Below are 25,673 nucleotides of genomic sequence, written 5' to 3'. Positions count from 1 at the left end.
TGCTGACACGATCACAGTTTTTCATACCACTATGTTCGGACACCCTACAAAATCATTCAGGTTGTCTCCCACAACAAAATGTTTCAAGCCGTATTTTACACGTCATCCTTCTTTACACAAAACAGTGTTACATCGTGGAGATTGCGACATGAAAACTAAAAAGATCAATTCATCACAACACTGGAGCTGACAGTTCGTACGTCTTCACATGTGTGTTTTTCTTATAGCAAAGCCACATCAGACTATCTGATGACCGTACGTCTTTAAGAGAACAAGTTGGCATTGCAAACTTCTTAATCTATCCGTAGAATCGACCTTTCACGAAACATAGCTTCAGAAAGTGTGTTCCAGGTGTAGAAGAAATACGAGAAGGCAGTTAGAGCCACATTCTGCACACCACAAGTTTATTTTTTGTGTCCAGATTCTAAATGGAAGTATAACGATCAGTGATAAACATTATCCAGTGTTTACCAGATTTACTGCAGGGAAACCACGTTCTTTTTTCATACTCTCAAGGTTTTCTATAGAATCTCAACTAAAGATTTACGGAGAAAAGTGTATTTAACTAAAACATTTGATCTACTTACATCAATATAGCAGTCGATAAGGTTTGTTTTTTTAATTGATGGAACAGATGTATATATCTTTAGATTTTATCGTGCTAGTTATCCGAAAGCAGAATAAAAAGAACACGTCTTGATTGGCAGTTAAGCGGGAGATAAAAAACCCTTAAATATTATTAAAAAAAAAACAGAAACAATACGGTAACACTTCATCTTGACTAAAGAAATATATGAAGGCAGTCAACACATGCAGTGATAGACTTTCAGTGTCCGTAAGGAGGCTGAGGATGATAAATGCCTATTTGGATCTGGAATTAATTTGAAAAATATTTCATATATTCGAAAATATCCTCTATTACTTCTGTTCCATAATTGCAACTAAATATTTTTCAAACCTACAGGATGCAAATACCGCAGATTTGCACCCGACATCTCTTTGTATTTCAGATGAATATTATAAAGAGTGTGAGCACGAGATATGGTTTCCAGGAAAGTCGTTAATTTGTTTATATCATATTTCCATTCTCAGTTTCATAAAGACTTAACGAAAAATCCTCTGATAGTATGTACTTAAAAGAACAATGTTTAACACGTAACTTGTCATAACTTCGTTAGAGACGTCCACAGTGCTCAAGATCTTCTGTCGGATATCGCGAATTATAACGTTCGGGCAGACTATTTTAATTTTTAGCGATATACCGTTTGACGTAAATTGCAAATTCACTATCGTAATCCATTTCTTAATAAAGTGACTTTGCTTTCTTTAATTCCACAAATAGTTTGTTTGCTGATTCTTTGTGATAAAGTTTCAAAATCACAGGCGTTAACCGCAATGCATACTTCACAAAATAAATACTATCAAGAGTATTTACGTTCTTAGTGTAAGGTGTGAATAGAAATGTGTGTTTATTTAAAATACGTCACCTCTGGCATTATATAAAGATGAACGTTCCTATTTCTTTAAATTATTAATGCCGAGGTTCAATGTTAAAAGAATTTTAAATTTTTCGTATTTCACTTATTTTTTAGACCGCAAGTTGAACCCACAAATCGTCAAAGAAGGGTTTGTTTTAGTAGACGAGCATATTTTCCAAGAGATACAAGTTTTAAAGTAAAATAGAAAATACCATAAAACTTTATATGCTCACTTTCTTTAGAGATTCAATTCTTTTCTATCAATGTTACATACAGTAGGGTTATTTTATATAAGACACCGACGTTATGGCGTTCCTACTTTAGAAATGCTGGCCAGAAAAAGTAAATTCAGCAAGCGCCATCTAAACTACTGCTTTTAATAAAACAGTGCAATCGACTCTTCTTATAATACACTCACAGTTGATAATTTGAATTCAATCTTTACCCTTACGAACTACTGCTATTTTAGGCTATATCATTTTTCAGATGAACCTAATTTTGTCAATTTTCCTCCACCTTATATCATGGATTGTTTTCCATGCCTCTAATACAGAAGCTGCTTGGCTTATTCCAGTTGTTTTAGACACATTTCACTATATTCCCCTTCACATGACATTGTTTCATCCCTTTGTCTCTCTTTTGGGCCTTTGATCTTGCTAGCCTCGTTTTATGCAAGCTTTATTTGTTTTCTCGTCTTATCTTACCATCAAGCAGATTTTTCTTCTGGATTTCCTGCCATTTGCATTTCTGTCAATCCTGTCTTTTATCTAATTATTTAGCATTTTTTCACCCTATTAATTCTCTTACAGTCAATGTTTACCTTTCAACTCCTTTCTTTGATGTACCTTTTTCCCTCGGTATCTGGGCGTTTGCCATTGTCAGTTCTAGCGGCTTTTCAATCCGCGTTTTCCTGTTTCCAATGAAACATCATTGCTCAATACTCAGTGTATAAATAATGACACGTTAATCAATAATAATTGAACAAAACGTAGGGTGTTGTAAATAACGAATATTTTGTCAAACTGTGTTGACGCAAAGATTAGTTGTGAATTATATGTGTCGCAACTTTCTGCGATTAGGTGATAGTTACCTAAACCATCATGAATGTAGTAATTGTTTCCTGTTTAATTGGCGAGAAACGCTCTTCGCTTGTTGTAATAGGCCCACCAAAAATATCCTCCTTCGAAATATATTACCCACATTTCTTGTTCATCTAACAAGTGGCATAATAAAGAAAGAATGGCAGCGGTGGGATTCGAACCCACGCCCTTTCGGACTGGTGCCTAAAACCAGCGCCTTAGACCGCTCGGCCACGCTACAGTGTATTTTGTATTTTCCACATTTGAAAAAAGAATTCTTCTCAAACTCAAACTAACGTGACAGGGGTTTAGTTTAGAGAGAGAGAAATCAGAAGAATTGTGCTTCCTCTTCATCCTTTTTCGTGGAAGTTTATTGAATTTAGCTGGGTTTTTTTTTAACTCTATTTTGGGTGAAGGAGTGAAGTTCTTCATAATTAATATTATTCATGAACGAGGTAAAGGTAGCACCGGGGAAAACAGCCAGATCCCGTCCCGAAAGTTAGATGTCATAGTAAATTTGAACATAAACGACCCAATTCAGGGCATGGCAATAAAGTTGCCTAGGCTGGGATCTGAAGATCCAATGCCTGAGATTTTGCTATGGGGAGAAATGGGAGTGCCCCGAAAAAACCCACTTTCACAGGACAGGCGCCGAAAGTTTTACCTATCCTGTGCCCGAGACCTGAAAAAGAAAATACATAATGTTTTCGTGAGTTTTGCCCTTTAATACTTTGTTGTGTTGTTTGTGACTCCCGAAATATGTTGTATGGTGAAATAAATTTGGTTGGTGCACTAGTTAATTTATAGAGTTAGTTTGTTTCTGTGTTCTGATTTTAAATAGTATTTGTGTGCTATTTCTATTTCTCTTAGTGTTGGTAAGTTGCTGATTTGATGTATATAATTTACTGGAGTGTATGATGGTAGACTGAATGCAGATCTTAGTATTTTGTTTTGTTGAACTTGGATTTTCTGAAGTGTGTTATTTGACATATTATATGTGACTTGACATCCATACTCTATTAGTGGACGGATGTAAGCCTTGTATATTTGGATAATGGTTTTTGGTGAGCATTTTCAGTGTTTGCTGGTTAGAGTCATTAAGTGTGAAATGCGTTTTCTAATTGATGAGTGTATGTTGTTAACATGTTTTTTCCATGTTAGTTTGTGTCAAAAGTGATGCCAAAGAATGTGATGTTTTTGCTCATGTTAATGGGCGTATTTCCGAGTGATAATTTTACTTTTTCTAGATTTTTTCTTTGTTTTTTCAGTTTCCTGTAGAAGGTGATTGCTTGTGTTTTGGTTGGATTTAAAACAACTCTCCACTTGTTACTCCAGGTCGAGACGTTGTTCAGTGATTCTTGAACGCGAGACATGGCCATTACTGGGTTTCTGAAGGTGCTCCAGATAGCGATGTCGTCTGCGTATTGTGAATTATGCGTGTATGTTAAATTGGGGAAAGGTATGTCGTTGACGAAAATAATATATAGTAGTGGAGGCACTACTGTTCCTTGGGGCACTCCTGCAGTTATGTTCAATGATTTAGATATAGTTTTATTGACTTTTACTTGCGCTGGTCTATCTCTCAGGAAGTTTGATATCCATTTAACTATAGTGGGGTTTATATTTAGATGAGTTAGTTTGCATTTGATGGCATTGTGTCATACGCTGTCAAATGCTCTTTTGACGTCTAGGAATACACCAACGGTTACTTGGTTGTTGTTAAAAGTTTTGTAGACTGATTCGTTGAGTCGTGTGAGGTGATCTGTTGTTTGCCTGTTTTTTCTGGAGGCATTCTGGGATTCTGGAAAGATATTATTTCTTTCACAAAAGTGAAGAAGACGGTTGGAGATAACCCTCTCCATCAGTTTGTCAAGGCAGCTTAACAGACTGATGAGACGGAAATTATCTGAATTTGTCCTGTTGGTTTGTTTCTTTGGAATCGTTGTTATGATGGCTATTTTCCAAGTGTCGGGGTAATATCCTGTTGTTAGTGAAATATTCATGATGTTTGTGAGGTGTTGAAATATGAGAGTATAGCTTTTTCTCAGAATAATGTTTGGTATTTGGTCGTGTCCGGGGAAGTGTTTTCAAGTTTTAATATTAATTTTAGTTCAGTGATGGTAATTTTCCTGTTGATTGAACTTGAGTATGTCTCAATGTCTCGCCAGGTAATTGTGGTGAGAATGAAGCTTAATTTCTATTTATGAAGTTGTTGACATGATGTTGGTGTTGTGTGTCAAAGTCGACTGAATTTAGGTTGCAAAAGGAGGATTCAAGTAGTCGTCTAATAGGTAGGCTTTCTCTACGTCCGTCCTTGCGATTATATTGTTGTGTGTGATATGTTGTAGCAGGTTGTTTGTGTTTTTGTCTAAAGAAATACTGTTGAATTTTTTCCAAAATTTTTTTGGATTGTTTTTATTTTTCTAAGTTTTACAAAAGTTTTGCCAATTAGTGTCTTTTGCTATTTTAATTTATTGTTTAATTTTTGCATTTGTTATGTTAATCTGTGTTTTGATAGATGGATCACGTGTTATAAAGTGTATTCGTCTTTATTGCCTGCGTTTGATTATAAGTGCGTGAATTTCCGGTGTTAAAGTCCATTGATTATGTGAATGCTTTCTCCTTGTTTCAGGGGATTGTGTTTTTTATGGCTTTATGTATGGCTTCTGTAACTTGATTTACATAGTTGTCTAGTTCTGTTTTGTTGTTAGCATGTTTAATTGGGTGGGGTAGATATGAATCTAGTAAAGCGTTGAAAGTGAGCCAATCTGTTTTGGTGTCAGTGTATGCTGAGGAAGTCACGTACGCCACGGCAGGGTGGCGCGGGTGAATCATACAGGAAATGGAGAAGTGGTCACTCGTGATTTCGTCATGCACTCTGAAGTTAGAGATTCTATTTACTGTGTCCTTGGAGGCTATGATGTAATCAAGTACGTCATATGAGCCGTTGGCGGCTGAAAAGTGTGTAGGTGTGCGGTCGTTTATCAGGTGCTTTTTCTCAATAGAAAGAATTTTTTTTATACACAACCCTCTCCGTGTGTTTCTATTTCCCCATAGTTCTGTGTGTGGAGAATTGAAATCCCCAATGATGATTAGTTTAGGTTTACGGTTAACACATTTCTGTAGGAAGTTAATGTCGATATCTTTAGTGGGTGAACAATATATGGCTAGAATTGGAATGGTTAGCCGGTTGTTAAAGTGTATATTACAAAAAATGGTTTCATTTATGTTTGATCTAAAAGAATCTTCTATTGAGAGTTGTATACATTTAAAAACCTTTATATGTGTATATATTTATATCTCAATGTTCACTTAATTTCCACATTCAAGATACTGTATTCTGTGGCAAAACTCACTAGCAATAACGTATAAAAGAAAGCACTGATTTTATGTGTTAAATGACAAAGACGTATTGAAAGGGATTAATCCTTTTCTTAACTTATGGATACTGATGTCTCGAATCATTTCTTTATGATTATGGTTCTTACCCTTTCTGTCGTAACGCTGCTGACACGATCACAGTTTTTCGTACCACTATGTTCGGACACCCTACAAAATCATTCAGGTTGTCTCCCACAACAAAATGTTTCAAGCCGTATTTTACACGTCATCCTTCTTTACACAAAACAGTGTTACATCGTGGAGATTGCGACATGAAAACAAAAAGATCAATTCATCACAACACTGGAGCTGACAGTTCGTACGTCTTCACATGTGTGTTTTTCTTATAGCAAAGCCACATCAGACTATCTGATGACCGTACGTCTTTGAGAGAACAAGTTGGCATTGCAAACTTCTTAATCTATCCGTAAAATCGACCTTTCACGAAACATAGCTTCAGAAAGTGTGTTCCAGGTGTAGAAGAAATACGAGAAGGCAGTTAGAGCCACATTCTGCACACCACAAGTTTATTTTTTGTGTCCAGATTCTAAATGGAAGTATAACGATCAGTGATAAACATTATCCAGTGTTTACCAGATTTACTGCAGGAAACCACGTTCTTTTTCATACTCTCAAGGTTTTCTATAGAATCTCAACTAAAGATTTACGGAGAAAAGTGTATTTAACTAAAACATTTAATCTACTTACATCAATATAGCAGTCGATAAGGTTTGTTTTTTTAATTGATGGAACAGATGTATATATCTTTAGATTTTATCGTGCTAGTTATCCGAAAGCAGAATAAAAAGAACACGTCTTGATTGGCAGTTAAGCGGGAGATAAAAAACCCTTAAATATTATTCAAAAAAAAAACAGAAACAATACGGTAACACTTCATCTTGACTAAAGAAATATATGAAGGCAGTCAACACATGCAGTGATAGACTTTCAGTGTCCGTAAGGAGGCTGAGGATGATAAATGCCTATTTGGATCTGGAATTAATTTGAAAAATATTTCATATATTCGAAAATATCCTCTATTACTTCTGTTCCATAATTGCAACTAAATATTTTTCAAACCTACAGGATGCAAATACCGCAGATTTGCACCCCGACATCTCTTTGTATTTCAGATGAATATTATAAAGAGTGTGAGCACGAGATATGGTTTCCCAGGAAAGTCGTTAATTTGTTTATATCATATTTCCATTCTCAGACGTCCACAGTGCTCAAGATCTTCTGTCGGATATCGCGAATTATAATGTTCGGGCAGCCTATTTTAATTTTTAGCGATATACCGTTTGACGTAAATTGCAAATTCACTATCGTAATCCATTTCTTAATAAAGTGACTTTGCTTTCTTTAATTCCACAAATAGTTTGTTTGCTGATTCTTTGTGATAAAGTTTCAAAATCACTGGCGTTAACCGCAATGCATACTTCACAAAATAAATACTATCAAGAGTATTTACGTTCTTAGTGTAAGGTGTGAATAGAAATGTGTGTTTATTTAAAATACGTCACCTCTGGCATTATATAAAGATGAACGTTCCTATTTCTTTAAATTATTAATGCCGAGGTTCAATGTTAAAAGAATTTTAAATTTTTCGTATTTCACTTATTTTTTAGACCGCAAGTTGAACCCACAAATCGTCAAAGAAGGGTTTGTTTTAGTAGACGAGCATATTTTCCAAGAGATACAAGTTTTAAAAGTAAAATAGAAAATACCATAAAACTTTATATGCTCACTTTCTTTAGAGATTCAATTCTTTTCTATTAATGTTACATACGAGTAGGGGTTATTTTATATAAGACACCGACGTTTAGGCGTTCCTACTTTAGAAATGCTGGCCAGAAAAAGTAAATTCAGCAAGCGCCATCTAAACTACTGCTTTTAATAAAACAGTGCAATCGACTCTTCTTATAATACACTCACAGTTGATAATTTGAATTCAATCTTTACCCTTACGAACTACTGCTATTTTAGGCTATATCATTTTTCAGATGAACCTAATTTTGTCAATTTTCCTCCACCTTATATCATGGATTGTTTTCCATGCCTCTAATACAGAAGCTGCTTGGCTTATTCCAGTTGTTTTAGACACATTTCACTATATTCCCCTTCACATGACATTGTTTCATCCCTTTGTCTCTCTTTTGGGCCTTTGATCTTGCTAGCCCCGCCTTATGCAAGCTTTATTTGTTTTCTCGTCTTATCTTACCATCAAGCAGATTTTTCTTCTGGATTTCCTGCCATTTGCATTTCTGTCAATCCTGTCTTTTATCTAATTATTTAGCATTTTTTTCACCCTATTAGTTGTGAATTATATGTGTCGCAACTTTCTGCGGTTAGCTGATAGTTACCTAAACCATCATGAATGTAGTAATTGTTTCCTGTTTAATTGGCGAGAAACGCTCTTCGCTTGTTGTAATAGGCCCACCAAAAATATCCTCCTTCGAAATATATTACCCACATTTCTTGTTCATCTAACAAGTGGCATAATAAAGAAAAAATGGCAGCGGTGGGATTCGAACCCACGCCCTTTCGGACTGGTGCCTAAAACCAGCGCCTTAGACCGCTCGGCCACGCTACCGTGTATTTTGTATTTTCCACATTTGAGAAAAGAATTCTTCTCAAACTCAAACTAACGTGACAGGGGTTTAATTTAGAGAGAGAGAAATCAGAAGAATTGTGCTTCCTCTTCATCCTTTTTCGTGGAAGTTTATTGAATTTAGCTGGGTTTTTTTTTAACTCTATTTTGGGTGAAGGAGTGAAGTTCTTCATAATTAATATTATTCATGAACGAGGTAAAGGTAGCACCGGGGAAAACAGCCAGATCCCGTCCCGAAAGTTAGATGTCATAGTAAATTTGAACATAAACGACCCAATTCAGGGCATGGCAATAAAGTTGCCTAGGCTGGGATCTGAAGATCCAATGCCTGAGTTTTTCCTGTGGGGGGAAACGGGAGTGCCCCGATAAAACCCTCTTTCACAGGACAGGCGCCGAAAGTTTTACCTATCCTGTGCCCGAGACCTGAAAAAGAAAATTTATAATGTTTTCGTGAGTTTTGCCCTTTAAGTACTTTGTTGTGTTGTTTGTGACTCCCGAAATATGTTGTATGGTGAAATAAATTTGGTTGGTGCACTAGTTAATTTATAGAGTTAGTTTGTTTCTGTGTTCTGATTTTAAATAGTATTTGTTAGTCTATTTCTTAGTGTTGGTAAGTTACTGATTTGATGTACATAATTTACTGGCGAGAATGACGGTAGACTGAATGCATATCTTAGTATTCTGTTCTGTTGAACTTGGATTTTCTGGAGTATGTTATTTGACATATTATATGTGACTTGACATCCATACTCTATTAGTGAACGGATGTAAGCCTTGTATATTTGGATAATGGTTTTTGGTGAGCATTTTCAGTGTTTGCTGGTTAGAGTCATTAAGTGTGAAATGCGTTTTCTAATTGATGAGTGTATGTTGTTAACATGTTTTTTCCATGTTAGTTTGTGTCAAAAGTGATGCCAAAGAATGTGATGTTTTTGCTCATGTTAATGGGCGTATTTCCGAGTGATAATTTTACTTTTTCTAGATTTTTTCTTTGTTTTTTCAGTTTCCTGTAGAAGGTGATTGCTTGTGTTTTGGTTGGATTTAAAACAACTCTCCACTTGTTACTCCAGGTCGAGACGTTGTTCAGTGATTCTTGAACGCGAGACATGGCCATTACTGGGTTTCTGAAGGTGCTCCAGATAGCGATGTCGTCTGCGTATTGTGAATTATGCGTGTATGTTAAATTGGGGAAAGGTATGTCGTTGACGAAAATAATATATAGTAGTGGAGGCACTACTGTTCCTTGGGGCACTCCTGCAGTTATGTTCAATGATTTAGATATAGTTTTATTGACTTTTACTTGCGCTGGTCTATCTCTCAGGAAGTTTGATATGCATTCAACTATAGTGGGTTTTTTTTAGATGAGTTACTTTGTATTTGATGGCATTGTGTCATACGCTGTCAAATGCTTTTTTGACGTCTAGGAATACACCAACGGTTACTTGGTTGTTGTTAAAAGTTTTGTGGACTGATTCGTTGAGTCGTGTGGTGTGATCTGTTGTTTGCCTGTTTTTTTTGGAGGCATTTTGGATTCTGGAAGGATATTATTTCTTTCACAAAAGTGAAGAAGACGGTTGGAGATAACCCTCTCCATCAGTTTGCCAAGGCAGCTTAACAGACTGATGAGACGGAAATTATCTGAATTTGTCCTGTTGGTTTGTTTCTTTGGAATCGTGGTTATGATGGCTATTTTCCAAGTGTCGGGGTAATATCCTGTTGTTAGTGAAATATTCATGATGTTTGTGAGGTGTTGAAATAGGAGAATAGAGCTTTTTTTCAGAATAATGTTTGTTATTTGATCATGTCCGGGGGAAGTGTTTTTCAAGTTTTTAATATTAATTTTTAGTTCAGTGATGGTAATTTTCCTGTTGATTGAATTTTAGTAGGTCTCCAATATCTCGCCACAGAATTGTGGTGAGAATGAAGCTTAATTTCTATTTATGAAGTTGTTGACATGATGTTGGTGTTGTGTGTCAAAGTCGACTGAATTTAGGTTGCAAAAGGGGGATTCGTAGTTGTCGTCTAATAGGTAGGCTTTCTCTACGTCCGTCTTTGCGATTATATTGTTGTGTGTGATATGTTGTAGCAGGTTGTTTGTGTTTTTGTCTAAAGAAATACTGTTGAATTTTTTTGGATTGTTTTTTATTTTTTCTAAGTTTTTACAAAGTTTTGCCAATTAGTGTGTTTTGCTATTTTAATTTATTGTTTAATTTTTGCATTTGTTATGTTAATCTGTGTTTTGATAGATGGATCACGTGTTATAAAGTGTATTCATCTTAATTGCCTGCGTTTGTTTAGTTTGTTATGAAGCGAAGGAAGATCCAACGGAAAAGCCCTTTCGAACGAAGAGATAATGGAAATGCTGAACAAAGCAATCGAAGGACCAGCCTCAGAATCACTGAGTAGTTCAACTGAGAGTTCTGAAAGCGAACACTCAGGAGCTGAAGAATCACCGAGACGAGAAGTTCAAGAAACAAACGAGACATCAAACAAGAGGAGGCTGAAGAAGAAAAAGGACATGGTAAGTATAGTTTCTGACAATTCTACTAACCCCAACCTTAACGACGCTACAAATAGTACTAAAAATCAAAGTGTTAATGACGACAAAGCCACTTGTTCTAACAAAAATAACCTGAATACTAACAACACCACCATCGCCACTAATTCTAAGAACACCACCACTGTCACACAAACACACGATTCTCCTTACTACAGAATCCCAACTCTGTTCATCGAAGAAGTAAATAACACAACACGCATCCCACAGTTTGTCAAACAACTGAGGGCCTATTACCCGGCATTCAGTTTAAAGACTTCAAACGTCTTCCTAATGGATGAATCAACCTTAAATGTTCTGAACCACAAGAGTTTTCACATATTTTGGCCCACTGGCCCAAGGATGCCTTTGGGGTTCAAGCCACTATTACTACACTAAAAACCAACACACCAAAACTAACGGTCATTATCAGAGGTGTCGATTTCGACATCGAAGATCATGAAATCACTGACGAACTAATAACTCAAGGCTTCGACATTGTATCATCAAACAGAATTATCTCATTCAGTATAAAACAAAAAACGCCACTGATCAAGGTAACCGTCAACAAAAAAAGACGATCAGGACAAATTATTAAAAAACGGTTGCTTTTTATTTTTCAAAAGACACACGACCGAACCGGAAAAAACACATCAAAAACCCATTATCCAATGCTACAAATGTCAACGGTTCGGACACACAAACTAATTGTATGGCCAAGGACAGATGTGTTAGATGTGGCGGATCTCACGAGGTCGCTCAGTGTCCTAACGAGCGTAACCAAGTGAGATGCGCCAACTGTCAGGGACCCCACGCAGCCAGTTACAAAGACTGCCCCAAATACGCAACAGATTCCTTTTTAAAACCATGAACAATAATAATCAAAACCACGGCACCCGCATCACCAAACAACCTTTACTACAAACTCCAGCTGACTCGCAAATCAAACACTCTCAATCTCAACCAACACGTACTTACGCGGACGTCACACGCTCGAAAACAACACAAGCATTCAACCCCACAGAATTCACCACAAATTTATTAGCAATGCTAATAGAATTGAGTGATCTCCCCACATTCGAATCTAGGCACGAATCACTCAAGACTGTGTGTAGCCTTGCAAGTTATTATTTTAACCTTCCTCACCTCAAACCACACCATCTTTCACTCAAAATTCATGCAAGAGAAATAAAACAACACAATGATACAACACATTAAAATCTTACACATCAACTGCCAAGGAAATCTCAAAGACAAAAGGATAGAAATATACAACATAAACAAACATATAAACGCCAACATAATCATCGTTTCAGAAACACTTTGCACAGAGAAACAAAACACCACAATCCCCGGATTCATCACACACAGCATACCTCACTCAGAAAACAACAGAGGTATAATAGCTTAATTTAGTACGAAAATATCGCATTTAATCTCGATAGAAGATTCCTTTAAATCTAACATTAATGAGACCATTTTTTGTAATATACACTTTAACAACCTGCTAACTATTCCGATTCTAGCCATATATTGCTCACCAACCAAAGATATCGACATTAACTTCCTTCAAAAATGTGTTAATCGTAAACCCAAACCAATTATTATTGGAAATTTTAATCACCGCACACAGAATTAAGGGGTAATAAAGACACACGCAGAGGATCGTGCATAAAAAAATTTTATCTCTAGCAATAAAATGCACCTAATTAATGACAATACACCTACACACTTTTCAGCCGCTAACGGCTCATACGATGTACTCGATTTCATCATCGCACCCAAGGACATGGTGAACAGAATATCTAACTTTAAAGTGCATGATGAAATCACCAGTGACCACTTCCCCATGTCATGTATGATTCACCCGCGCCACCCTGCTGTGGCGTACGTGACTCCTTCCGCATACACCTACACTGAAACAGACTGGCTCACTTTTAATGCCTCTCTGGACTCATACCTACCCCATCCAATCGAACATGTAAATAACAAAACAGAACTAGACAACTATGTTGATCAAATTACAGAAGCCATAAAAAACACAATTCCTAAATCAAAAAGAATACAATCACTTATTCAATGGACTCTAACACCAGAAATTCACGCACTAATAATCAAACGCAGACAATTAAGACGAACACACTACATCACACGCGATCCACACATTAAAACAGAAATCAATAGAACAAATACAAAAAATTAAACAAGAAATTAAAAAAAAACAATTGGCATAACTTCTGTAAAAACTTAGAAAAAACCAAGAACAATCCAAAAGAATTTTGGAAAAAATTCAAGAGTATTGCTTCAGACAAAAACACAAATCACATGCTACAACATATCACACACAACAATAAAATCTCAAGGACGGACGTAGAGAAAGCCGACCAACTAGCTGACTACTACAAATCCTCCTTTAGCGACCTCTACTCAGTAGACTTTGACACACAACACCAACATCATGTCAACAAGTTCATAAATACAAACCAAGCTTCATTCTCACCACGATTCCCTGGCGAGACGCTAGAAGCATACTCAAGTTCAATCAATAGAAAAATAGCCATAACCGAACTAAAAATTAATATCAAGAACTTGAAGAATACTTCCCCCGAACATGACCAAATACCAAATATTATTCTGAAAAATAGCTCTACTCTCCTGTTACAACATCTCACAAACATCATGAACATTTCACTAACGACTGGATATTACCCCAACACTTGGAAAAAAAGCCATCATAACCACGATCCCAAAGAAACAAACCAACAGAACCAATCCAGATAATTTCCGCCCCATCAGTCTGTTACGCTGCCTTGGCAAACTGATGGAGAGAATTACCTCCAACCGTCTCCTCCATTTTTGCGAATCGAATAACATCCTACCAGAAACTCAAAATGCCTCCAGGAAAAATAGGCAAACAACAGATCACCTCACACGACTAACCGAATCAATCTATAAAGCTTTCAACAACAATCAAGTAACCATCGGGGTATTCCTAGATGTCAAAAAACCATTCGATAACGTAAAAATAAAATTATCACTCGGAAATACGACCATTAACATGAGCAAAAACATCACTTTCGACACAAACTAACATGGAAAAAACATGTTAACAACATACACTCATCAATTAGAAAACGCATTTCACACTTAATGACTCTAACCAGCAAACACTGAAAATGCTCACCAAATACCATTATCCAAATATACAAGGCTTACATCCGTCCACTAATAGAGTACGGATGTCAAGTAACATACAATATGTCAAATAACACACTCCAAAAAATCCAAGTTCAACAGAACAGAATACTAAGATCTGCATTCAGTCTACCGTCATTCACGCCAGTAAATTATGTACATCAAATCAGTAACTTACCAACACTAAGAAATAGACTAACGGAAATATCACACAAATATTATCTAAAAGCAGAAAACAGAAACAAACTAACGGCATCACTATACAAATTAACTAGTGCACCAACAAAATACATTTCACCTTACAACATATTTCAAGAATCACAAATTACACAACAAAGTATCTAAAGAATTAAACTCATGTTAATAATATGTATCCTCTTTTTCAGACGTCTGGCACAGGACAGGCAAAACTTTCGGCGCCTGTCCTGTGAAAGTGGATTTTCTCGGGGCACTCCCGTTTCCCCCCACAGCAAAAACTTAGGCATTGGATTTTTAGATCCCAGCACAGGCAACTTTATTGCCAGACCCTGAGTCGGGTCGTTTGATTTATGTTCATATTTACTTTGACTTCTGCCTTTCGGGACGCGACCTGGCCGTTCTCTCCGGTGCTGCCTTTGCCTCGGTCTAGGATAACATTAAGAATGACCTCCTTCACCCAAAAAAAAAAAAGAGTCAAAAATTATTTAATAAATAAATAAATAAAACTAAACCTAATAACCTTTCACGAAAGGGGACAAAGAGGAACCATAGCGTTCCTGAACACCCCAGTTGAAAAGATAATTCTTACGATTTCTCTCTCTCTAAACTAAACTCCTGCCACGTTAGTTTGCGTTTGCCTGTTACATACCTCACATTAAGAACCCTATTCATTGGGAACATCTATTCTACTACTAAAATGCATTTGAAGGAGTTTTCTGTTATCTGAGCCTTTACTTTGGGTTCTTCTTTTGATTTTCTTTCTTCTCTCACACTTGCTACCCTTCCACCCCATTTAAAGTTAATTTTGGTAAAAGTGTTAATACTCATACCAGCCGTAATGAGATACCTTACATACAGTTTCATTTTATCCTGTAGCATCTTGTCTTAACTAACTGATTTTAAATGGATACCAATAGCTTTTGTGAGATTAGTTCATTTGTTTTCCAATACCAAACAGAGACAAGAAACACATCTGAGATGAGTTTGTTTGTTTCTTTGGAATTTCGTGCAAAGCTATTCGACGCCTATTTGCGCTCACTGTCCCTAATTTATTTGTGTAAGCCTAGAGGAAAGGCAGCTAATCATCACCACTCACCAAGAACTCTTCGGCTACTCTTTTACCAACGAATTGTGGGATTGACTAACACAATATAACGCCCCCACGGCTGAAGGGGCATGTCTGTTATAGCGGGGATTCGAACGCCTTAACCCACCTGCCCATGCCGAGCCTTCTACGATAAGTAAGTGATACCACTTTTTATTGAAATAACATATAAACCAATATATTTTACTTCGTATTTCTGTTTATTGTGCTTTAAGAATAAGTTCCTGTTGAACAGTGCTACAACAGGGTTAAATCTCCTGCACAGCTTTTTTCAGACATTTCATCCATAAATGTCTCATATATACAGTACCTACATGCAATTGTAATGGTTTTCAAGCTTTGAATTATACGCTTGTAAATGTGTAAACAAGTGTTGTGATACATTTCAATAAAGTTTATAAACCTGAACATTATCTGTAAAGTTACTATGTACAAGTAATTTTAAGGCCTTTTTTCACCATTTTCAAAATTGGAGAATTATTTAGATTACGTGAGATTAAAATATACTTTTTCTCATAGAACCCAATAACAGTTACTTTTATTGTAATCATATACTCTAATAACAGATAATTATAACTTAACTGTACCTTCTAATAAGTTAAAGTTTTTATTAAGAGAGTTATTGCTTTGAAAACTTTACAATTCTTATTCATAATAATACGCTAGTGACATGTAAGTTGTTAAATGTAAGAAAAACAAAAACATTCACAATTGTTATATAAACAAAAGTTATGTGTTCACAAATATTTTTTACTTTATAACTTTATAGATAAAATATGGTGTATCTGCAGTCATTTTAAACATTTTGTGAAACTTCTTTTCTTCCCTGTACTTTCAAATCAGGACAAACTGCACCACTACCACAAGTAAAAGTAATGAGAAACAATTTCATGTTGGAGAATTTCGAAGTTGTAGAACAGACAAATAAAGTTTCTGTTTGTGTGCATGTGTTAAGTAATATATTTTTTTCTCACTCTTTGTTGATCTTTTTTTATACATATTTCAAAAGACAATGAGGACTTGATAACTTGGTAAGAAACTTGTAAAAGTGTGGAATTATTTTACCTACTGTAAACTCAGTTCAATGACTTAACAAATATATAATGTCACAAACTCTTCAGGAATAAGCATAGAAATCATAAATATGCAAAAAATATGCATTACAAGCCCAAGAAAAGTGTAGACACAGATTAAAAGGAACCATTTTGTTAGAAAATGTTTTTATACAAAAATTAAAATGGCTATTTAGCATTCAAATTTCTGCATTTTACCCGTGAGTTTAACAGCCCAAATCTGGCTTTCTGATTAAGTGTTAAGATTCTTAGTACATTAAATGTGATTGTCGCAATGGGCAATTACTACACAGTAATGCACAAGACATGAGATCGAGCATTGTCATGAAGCAGTGTGGTTCCACTGCAGTTGTCTATTGCTAGATGTTTTTGTGACAACTTTTGAAGCATAATTTCATGTTCAAAACACTATTTATATACTAGGTTTGAAATTGAATTATGGATCACACCTGCTGATGACCACCAAACACTGGCCACAAGTTTCTTGGAATGAAGAGTCGGTTTTGGTCTTCTTCATAACTAGTCCACTGTCCAGATTGTTATTGACTGTAATAAAGAATCCATTTTTTTATCATGTTACAATTCTATAGAAAAACAGGTAATTATTGTTGCAAGTAAGAACAAATCTCAACTTGACTTGTTTGACGGTTTTCAGTAAACTCGTGATGTACTCATTTATAAAGCTTTTTCACCTTACCAATTGCTTCAAGATGTCAGAAAACTGTTGAATAATATAAATTAAATTTGATTGCAAGTTCTCTCATAGTTTAGTGAATATGTGTTCTGCACAGGCATGCATTGGCAACAAAAACCTTGCCTTCCAAACTGGCAGAAGTATTAAAAATTGTAGTGGAATGTGTGAACTTTGTGCAAAATAGTGCCCTGAAGCACCGCATCTTCAAAGAGCTGTGCAATGAAATGGGCTCTGCATTCGAGGTACTTTTGTACCATTCTGACGTTCAGTGGTTATCCCGGGGAAAGGTGCTGAATAGTGTTTTTGCCATGCGTGTGGAATTAGCCCTGTTTTTGCGAGAGCATCAATATTGCCATGAAGACTGCTTCGAAAAATCTGAGTTCATTCTCATTTTGGCGTACATGGCCAATATCTTCAATGCTCTCAATCATATCAATCAACAGATGCAGGGCATTGGAGTAAACATCTTTGAAGTAGAAAAAACCTGAAGGCTTTCCAAAAAAAGGCTACAGTTATGGAAACGATGAAGAGAGAATGAAAACTTTGCAAACTTTCCCCTGCTGGACGACTGTGCAAGTAAGATCTAAGATGTGTCTGAAATCAGAGACATTTCTGTACCTGAGGAACTGAAGCAAGCAATTGCCATGCACTTAGATGAACTCACAAAGTCTCTCGACGGATACTTTCCAATCAGAGAGTCATATCCAGCATGGGTGAGACAGCCGTTTAGGTTTAGTTGGGACAGCAGATGTCAATGATGAATACCTCGACGAAATCGTTGAACTTCAGCAGAGCCAGGTTCAACAGCAACTTTTCGGAACATCAACGCTCTCAACATTTTGGTGACGCCAAATCGTAGCGTACAGTCTTATTGCTAAGAAAGCCCTTGAGATACTCATACTGTTTGTTACAACGTATCTTTGCAAGCAATCCTTTCCAGAATTGTAGACATAAAAACGAAAAAAAGGAACAGACTTTGTTGCAAAAATGATATGAGAGTGGCACTTGCCAAGGTGAAGCCGTGCATTTCTGAACTTGTCTCTGAAAGGCAACAGCAAAAGTCACACTGATGTGCAGCAAATATTCATTGAGTTCTGTTTTTATGTGAAATTCATGTTTTGTTGGTTTTGTTCTTTGAACACAGTGATATTGTGAGCAACTGATGCATGGTTCATTTTGTACACTAATAAAAGGTCATGGCAAAATCACAAGAACCAAACAAAATCCCCATCTGTTACCATGGGGACCAATTTTTCACACTATTTTTGCTCTATAACTATCAAAAATGATGAGATTTTAATTAAACTTAATGGATGTATAACTAAATATATGTTTCATTCAAGATAAAGTTTTACAATCAATCTTGCTTTGTCCAAGATAACAATAAGTTCAGTGTGATATCATTCTAATCACATTAACAAAATGGTTTAAGCTTTTTATACGACAAACTAATATAAAATTAGTATATAATTTTTAAATGCAAATATACATAAAAAAATAACTAGATTTTTCTTGAAGACAACTAACATTGCTAGAAATGTCAGTATTTTCAAAATTTAACTTTTCCCTTTTTTATCTTTACTATGTTCAAAAATGTATATCTTTCATAATTCACTTCATAATTTGTTGATGAATTGCTTCTTCTGAAGATAGTTTTCTGAATATTTCACCTCATGCCAAATCAGTTAATACTCTTAAACAGTTTTCTTATCCAGTAAACTAAACTGACATTTAAAGTCTTAAGATTTTCCAACTTGACTATATATGTTGTTGAAAACATTTTAAGAGGCTTTTATTTTTATTACTTTTCAAAAGAACAATTCAGAAGTATCATTTGATAATAAATTCCTTAATAGTATGACATTTTTCACTGCATTTTAACTTGAGTTACTAATTGGACTATTGTTTTTATGAGAATCATGAAAATACCTTTAAGCAAGCAATGAAACAAAATCTGTTTCAACAAACCTACATAAACTTCTGTTTAATTTCAGTTAATTATTTTGAAACATAAATAATTTATTCATTATATTCACTCCAGGTATCTAATCATTTAAAAGCCACTCTCTGCTCATAATGCCCAACCCTGTTAATAACTTTCAAATAGTTTTGTTTTTTTCTCAGGTTATTTTCCAATCAAATCACGATTTCTGATAACATTAATTATTAACTCCCTGTGTTTAAAGCAAAATATTATAAAGTTAGAAAAAAATAACAACAATAACATTATAAGTTACATTACGGATGTGAATTAATTCTTAACATTATTACAAAAACTGGATATCATGGTGGTTATAGCACTCGTCTATTACTGGAAAGGCTTGCATCCAGATCTCAGTCAAGTTGGAATTTTATGTTAATTTATTTTATTATTATATTTATTTTCTTAAGTATCTATCATTATATTTATAATAATACCAGATAAATATTGTGACAGATTACCATTATACCTCTAATACCTACATATATTTCAGTTTGATGCATGTGGTATATATTGTTGGATGTGTATGCCACAAGTACCACCTGTTCGCTAAGTTTGTAGAAGATTCTTGAGAGCAAGATTCAGCAATATTTATTTTCTGAAAATGCTGGTGTGAAATTGTTGAACATTCTATAAGCTTGCTTTATACTATATAAACAAGAGATAGTATTATTATTAAGATTACTACTAGTCAGCTACAGTCAGTGTGCTATAGCCCTAGGAAGCTTTAATTGTCACTGACACTTATTAATTGGAAAACTACAGAATTTGGCCAGGATCATTTATAGATTTCAAACATTACAAACTGTTCAACTTCAGTAAATTACCTCAGATGTTATTACTTCTACAAAAACTTAAATATTTTCACCAGAAAAAAAATCAGCTTGTAAGGATGCAAGGCCAAACAACAATAGAGTTAGATTGCACTTCTGTCAAGTGAAGTATACCTGTGTATCAGCAAATAAGTAATTTTCACCTTATGGACCTGGATGATTGATATAACATTAAGTTCTAGACTGAATATAAGACTCAGTATTGTTTGTAAGTTTGTTAAACTTGTATATAAACCATCATTGGTAATAACTATCAGTAATGACCATTATTATAAACCGTATTGTTTCTTGTATATTAAAATATATTTGTGTAAAGAAATAAAATTGTGCGTATCAGACTTTTTCACAAATAACATAAATTTAATACTTATTAACATTTCATTTCCTTCTAACTTCAAATTTCCATCTATTTGAAAGAATAATACGTAACATACAACATAATAAATTGGAGATTTGACTGAAATAAATTATAATAGAAACAATATAAATACAATTATAAATTGAATAAGAGATAACATATTACACAATAAACACAAGTGACTGCATGGGTCAAAAACTTAAATATCTTTTCAGCCAAATACAGTGGTTCAATTCATTGTTATTGATGTTTGTCACTTTAGATATTTTTTAAAATTTAGTCAAACATTTCACAAAAAGTTGTACTTTTCTTTGCATTTCCCCTTCACCACAAAATTCATTGGCTTTGCCATCATAATTAATAAATTGCAGAGCCAGACATTTGACCATGTAGGATTATTTGAAAACCAGTTTCTTTATATAGTTCATCATATAAGGTTTATCAAGATTTGAAAATAACACAAATTCAAAAGTCAAAATTCTAATCACAAACCATCTAGAGAATACATAAAATATTTTTGCATAATACTAGAAAAACTAATAAACATTTTTTATATATACATTGTTCCTATAATATTATTCAATTTTAGAAAATATACTCCTAAAACATTTATTCAGATTTAACTTCTAGAAGATACATTTATCAGCATTTACCAACATACAATGAGCAGTTAGCTATTTCTGTGTAAATGTTACATAAATGTAGTGTTGTACGATAAAATTGTGTATAGTACCATATTTTCACTGTAAACATTTAATGTATAGCAGTTTTGTTAAAAGTCAGCACAAATGTATTGGTGAAATTTGATAAAATACTGCTATAATTGCTTTGTCAGAATAAAATCTACACAGAAAGAAACAATTCTATTATTTTTCATTTTTTGCAACCCAACAGTGTCATTTGTCTCTTTGAAACATTCCTAATCTTGTAACAAACTGCCCTTTCACTAAAGTTAACTGCCTACATCCTTTTCTCAACAAATGATCTATAAGCAAAACATCAGTTTTAGGTAAGGCCGCATTCTTCTTGAACTGATAGCGTACTTGTGACACTGCTCCTGGTTTATCCTTAACGGATTTCATAAATTCTTTATAAAGCCGGAGAACTTCCAGTTGCAACTTGCTGTGTCGTATCATCTTCAGTACCAAAATGCACTAGTAACTCACATGCTAAATACACAGTTAACATTCCATAAATTAACTGGTTCTTTTAATCTCTTACACATGATGATCTTCTAAACAAGCTTTATATAATTAGCAATGTTTATATTCATCAACATATTACCTATCAAAAGAAATATAAATCAGTATAACAAAAATAAATATAAAATATCTTAAAGTTAAAAAAAATTAGTTGAAGTCTGGCTACTTGCCTATTGAAATCATCATACCTCCTAAAATATGTATTAAAACACTGTTTGTTTTTAACTTTATGAAAAGTTATACGAGGGCTATCTGACCTATCTTTCCGTAACTTAGCAGTGTAACTGGGCTACTCTTTAACCAACAAATAGTGGAAGTGACTGTTACTTCATAACACCCCCATGGCTGAAAGGGTGAAAATGTTTGATGTGATGGAGATTCAAACCCACAACCCTCAGAATACAAGTTTGCTAACCATCTGCACATGCTGGGCCTTCAAATACTGCAAGATATATAAATCACTTAATAGGCAAAAAAGATAATTACTAACATCTAAGCCATCATGTAAGCCTACATAAAAACCAAAACAGAACACTTTATGGGAGCCAAATTACAAAATAAATTATATTTAAACACACAATATCTAAACTTTGCTTAAAAAACTCTTCAATATTCCAGTTGTTACAGTAACAACTGCCTCCTGATCTGGTATCATAATAGCTCTGGCCCCTTGTGATGACACAGGTACCAAGTTTTACCATTTGTTTGTTTCAAAGTGAGAGCATAATTATGTCAGGAAAATTACTTCAATAGGGGTTTTATCTGGAAAGGCTTGTTTTCATGTTGCTCACTCTATGTCAACTGCCAACTGGCATGGAGCCAAGTCTTGATTACAGAACCATACTCCATGTGTGGAACAGACATAGCAGTGAGAGCACCAGAGCAGAGAGACTTAGCTGTGGTGTCAATGAGCTCTTTCCTGCAAATACCAACGTAGCCTGCTATCCAGAAGAACTAAATAAAAGTAGATGTTAAAGAGAAATAGGCCACTTGGTTTTGAATATCGGCAATAATAAGGTAAGAACTAACACAAAGCAATTCCAAGGCCAGTAAAGAATTAAGTGAGTTGGTATAAATAGTACAATTCGAGTACTGCTTCGCTTCTATGTGATCCAGGGCAAGAGAAATGGCATACAGTTTGGCAGTCAACACAAACTGTAGTCTACTTCAATTAATGATTGAGGGCAGTCTGTAGCTGCAGCTCAATAAACTTCATATTCGATGACTGACATGAGATGTGGAAGTTGTCAACACAGAGCCTGTTTGCACCAGTAAGAGGGAGTTGTCCAGTGATGGCTTTAATCTTTATACTGAAAAGTGTGGCACACAAGACATAGCCCTGAGGGACTTCAAGCTCCTGTAAGAAAGAAAGGGAAAGTGTCAAACCCACACAAACTTAGAATCCCCTCCCATTAAAAAAAATTTTAATAAGAATGGGAAAATGGCCATGCAACCCATATAAGTGGAGGTCTCACAAAATTCCATACCTCCACATAGTATTTTAAACCTTCTCAAGGTAAAAGAATACTGACAGAAGATGTCACTTGGGAAAGGTTTCTCTGATCAACATTTAAAGTCAAATTAGGTGGTCTGTGGTGGAGCACTGTCATCAAAACCCACACTGGATGGGCAAGAGGAGATTATTTGATCTGAGGAACCAAACAAGATGAGCATCAACCATGCTCTCTAAAGTCTTACAGAGACACCTCATCAAAACAATTGGATGGTAATTTGAAGAAATCTTGGAATCCTTCCCAGGCATAGAGAAAGGTAGAACAATAGCCTGGCACCATGCATCAGGAAAAAACATTATCTTGTCAGATCAGTTCAAAACAACCAGAAGAATAGCAAACGAAGCAGGAGAGAAATGGGGCAGCATCTCACAGTGCATATCATTATGTCCAACTAATGTACTGCCAGACCAATGAAGAGACACCATGAGTTTCATCAGTGTAAAAGGGCAATAACAGTCAAAGAGATTGTCAGTTCAAAAGGAAAAAGGCAACTGCTCTACCTGAGTCTTGATGACTTAGAAGGTGAAAGATGAATCAGAAGTACTAGATACCTGACAAAAGCTTTTGCTTAGAGTATCAGCAATGCTCTGGGCATCAGCAAGTTCCTGGCCATCAGAAAGTGAGATCAAATGAGGTAAAAATTATGCTGCCAATTCACCTTCCAAATCTTGATCCATATAACTTTGGAACTGGTGGTAGAAGAGATGCTGGTTGTGAGATTAATTCAAAGATTCCTTCTAGCTTTGACATCTTACCTGGAGAGCATGTGCACAGACCCCTTAAAAAGCAATTAGGATCAAAAGTGTGAGTTACCTATGAAAGGCATCCCAGGCCTATTTTTAAGCCTTCCGTGCCATTTGGCAGGCAGAATTCCACCATGGACAAGGATACTGTGTAAAACGTCAAACTTTTTAGGAATACATTAAGTTGCCACTAGATCATACTGTCAGTTACTACTGCCATGCAGTTGTCTATCGATGGCTTACAGATGACAACAAGAACACATTCCACGAGAGCAGTAAAAGAAGGCCAGTTGGCTTGATCCAGCTTCCATCAAGGCACATGGGTTGGGTGGCAAGACTACAGCCAGTCTCTCTCAAAATAATAGGAAAATTATCACTGCTCCGTGGGTTACTGTCAACCCTCCATGAAAAATGGGAGAACAGTGAAGGGGAGCAGACTGAGATTTCAATAGCAATAAAAGACTGACTAGGTGCATGAAAATAAGAACAAGAACCAGTACTGAAGAGAGAAAGGTTATCATATCAGAGCATACACTATACGAAGTGACCCTTTCCATCAATATTAGCACCTCTCCAGAAAAAATTATGTCCATTAAAGTCTCTCAGGATTAAAAACAGAGACAGCAACTGTTCAAGGAAAGCATCAAGGTCTAAGTGGTCATAGGTTCTTCTGGGAGAGAGATGGAAAGAACAAACAGTGATGGTACAATCCAAGGAAACACAGACGGCCACAACCTCCAAGGGTGTGTCGAGTGGTAAGGACAGGTTGGACACATGCTGATTGACCAGCAGTGCCACCACTCCATGCACTTGTCCATCACACAACCTGTCATTTCTGTACAAAGAAAGCTGCTGAAAAATGACTGTATTAGTAGACTTCAGAAATGTTTCCTGTAGGGAAAGACACACAGGATGGTAAGAATCAATCAATGCTTTTATGTCATTGGGATTGGAACATAAACCTTGACAGTTTCACTGTATCAAAGTGGCCATTTTTACTAAAGTGTAGGCAAATTGTGCGGAGAGTCTCCATGGTTCCTGCCCTGAGTCAATTGGGCAGGTCTCTGTTGATGGTAGAAGAGACCAGTTACTGAGGGCATAAACAAATGACCATTCTGCATCTCGGGGGCCAGAGAAAAAGATGGACTCAAAGAAATGACCATACCTGGTACCAAAGGAAGTAGATCTGGAGGTCTGCTGGAATAAATGGTAGGGACAGAGATGGGTGTTGCTGTTGATTCATCAACTTTCTTAATCATGGAGGTCAGAAGACTTTTCACATGGTTTGAGAATGATTCTTTCAGAGGCATGGAGAGATCTGCCTGCACTCCCATTGTAGCAGTGGAACAAAGTGCAGCAGCATACGTTTAAGATGTAGTGATGGATAGTAACCTTCAGGCCTCGGGGTAAGAAATGTTGTGAATCGTTTTCAAACACTGTACCTCTTTTTCTTCCATCCATCTAGAGCATGAACGAAAGTAAGATGGGTGAGAGCTACTACAATTAATGCAACAAGGGTCTATTTCACACTCGCAGGAATCATGGTCCTTACCATTGCAAATACACATCAAGGAACTACAATACATGGTCTTGAAGTGACCAAACCTCTGACACTGGAAACGTGTGAGAGGGTTCAGAATATATGGCCATACCTTTCAATTAAGATAACCTGCCTTGATGGTGGCAGGTGGG

The 25,673-nt window shown here is 35.7% G+C and overlaps 2 non-coding genes across 2 annotated transcripts; both read right to left on the bottom strand.

Annotated features, from left to right (window-relative positions):
• Positions 1–2,718: 2,718 nt before the first annotated feature.
• TRNAL-UAG (transfer RNA leucine (anticodon UAG)) lies at positions 2,719–2,798 on the bottom strand. The gene has a single exon. It is a non-coding gene; the product is annotated as a tRNA-Leu (tRNA).
• Positions 2,799–8,451: 5,653 nt separating this feature from the next.
• Positions 8,452–8,531, bottom strand: TRNAL-UAG (transfer RNA leucine (anticodon UAG)). The gene has a single exon. It is a non-coding gene; the product is annotated as a tRNA-Leu (tRNA).
• Positions 8,532–25,673: the final 17,142 nt, after the last annotated feature.

The sequence above is a fragment of the Tachypleus tridentatus genome, chromosome 4 (assembly GCF_004210375.1).
Source record: "Tachypleus tridentatus isolate NWPU-2018 chromosome 4, ASM421037v1, whole genome shotgun sequence".
Classification (NCBI taxonomy): Eukaryota; Metazoa; Arthropoda; class Merostomata; order Xiphosura; family Limulidae; genus Tachypleus; species Tachypleus tridentatus.
Note: the sequence above shows the minus strand (reverse complement) of the source record. Positions and strands in the feature narration are given on the sequence as shown.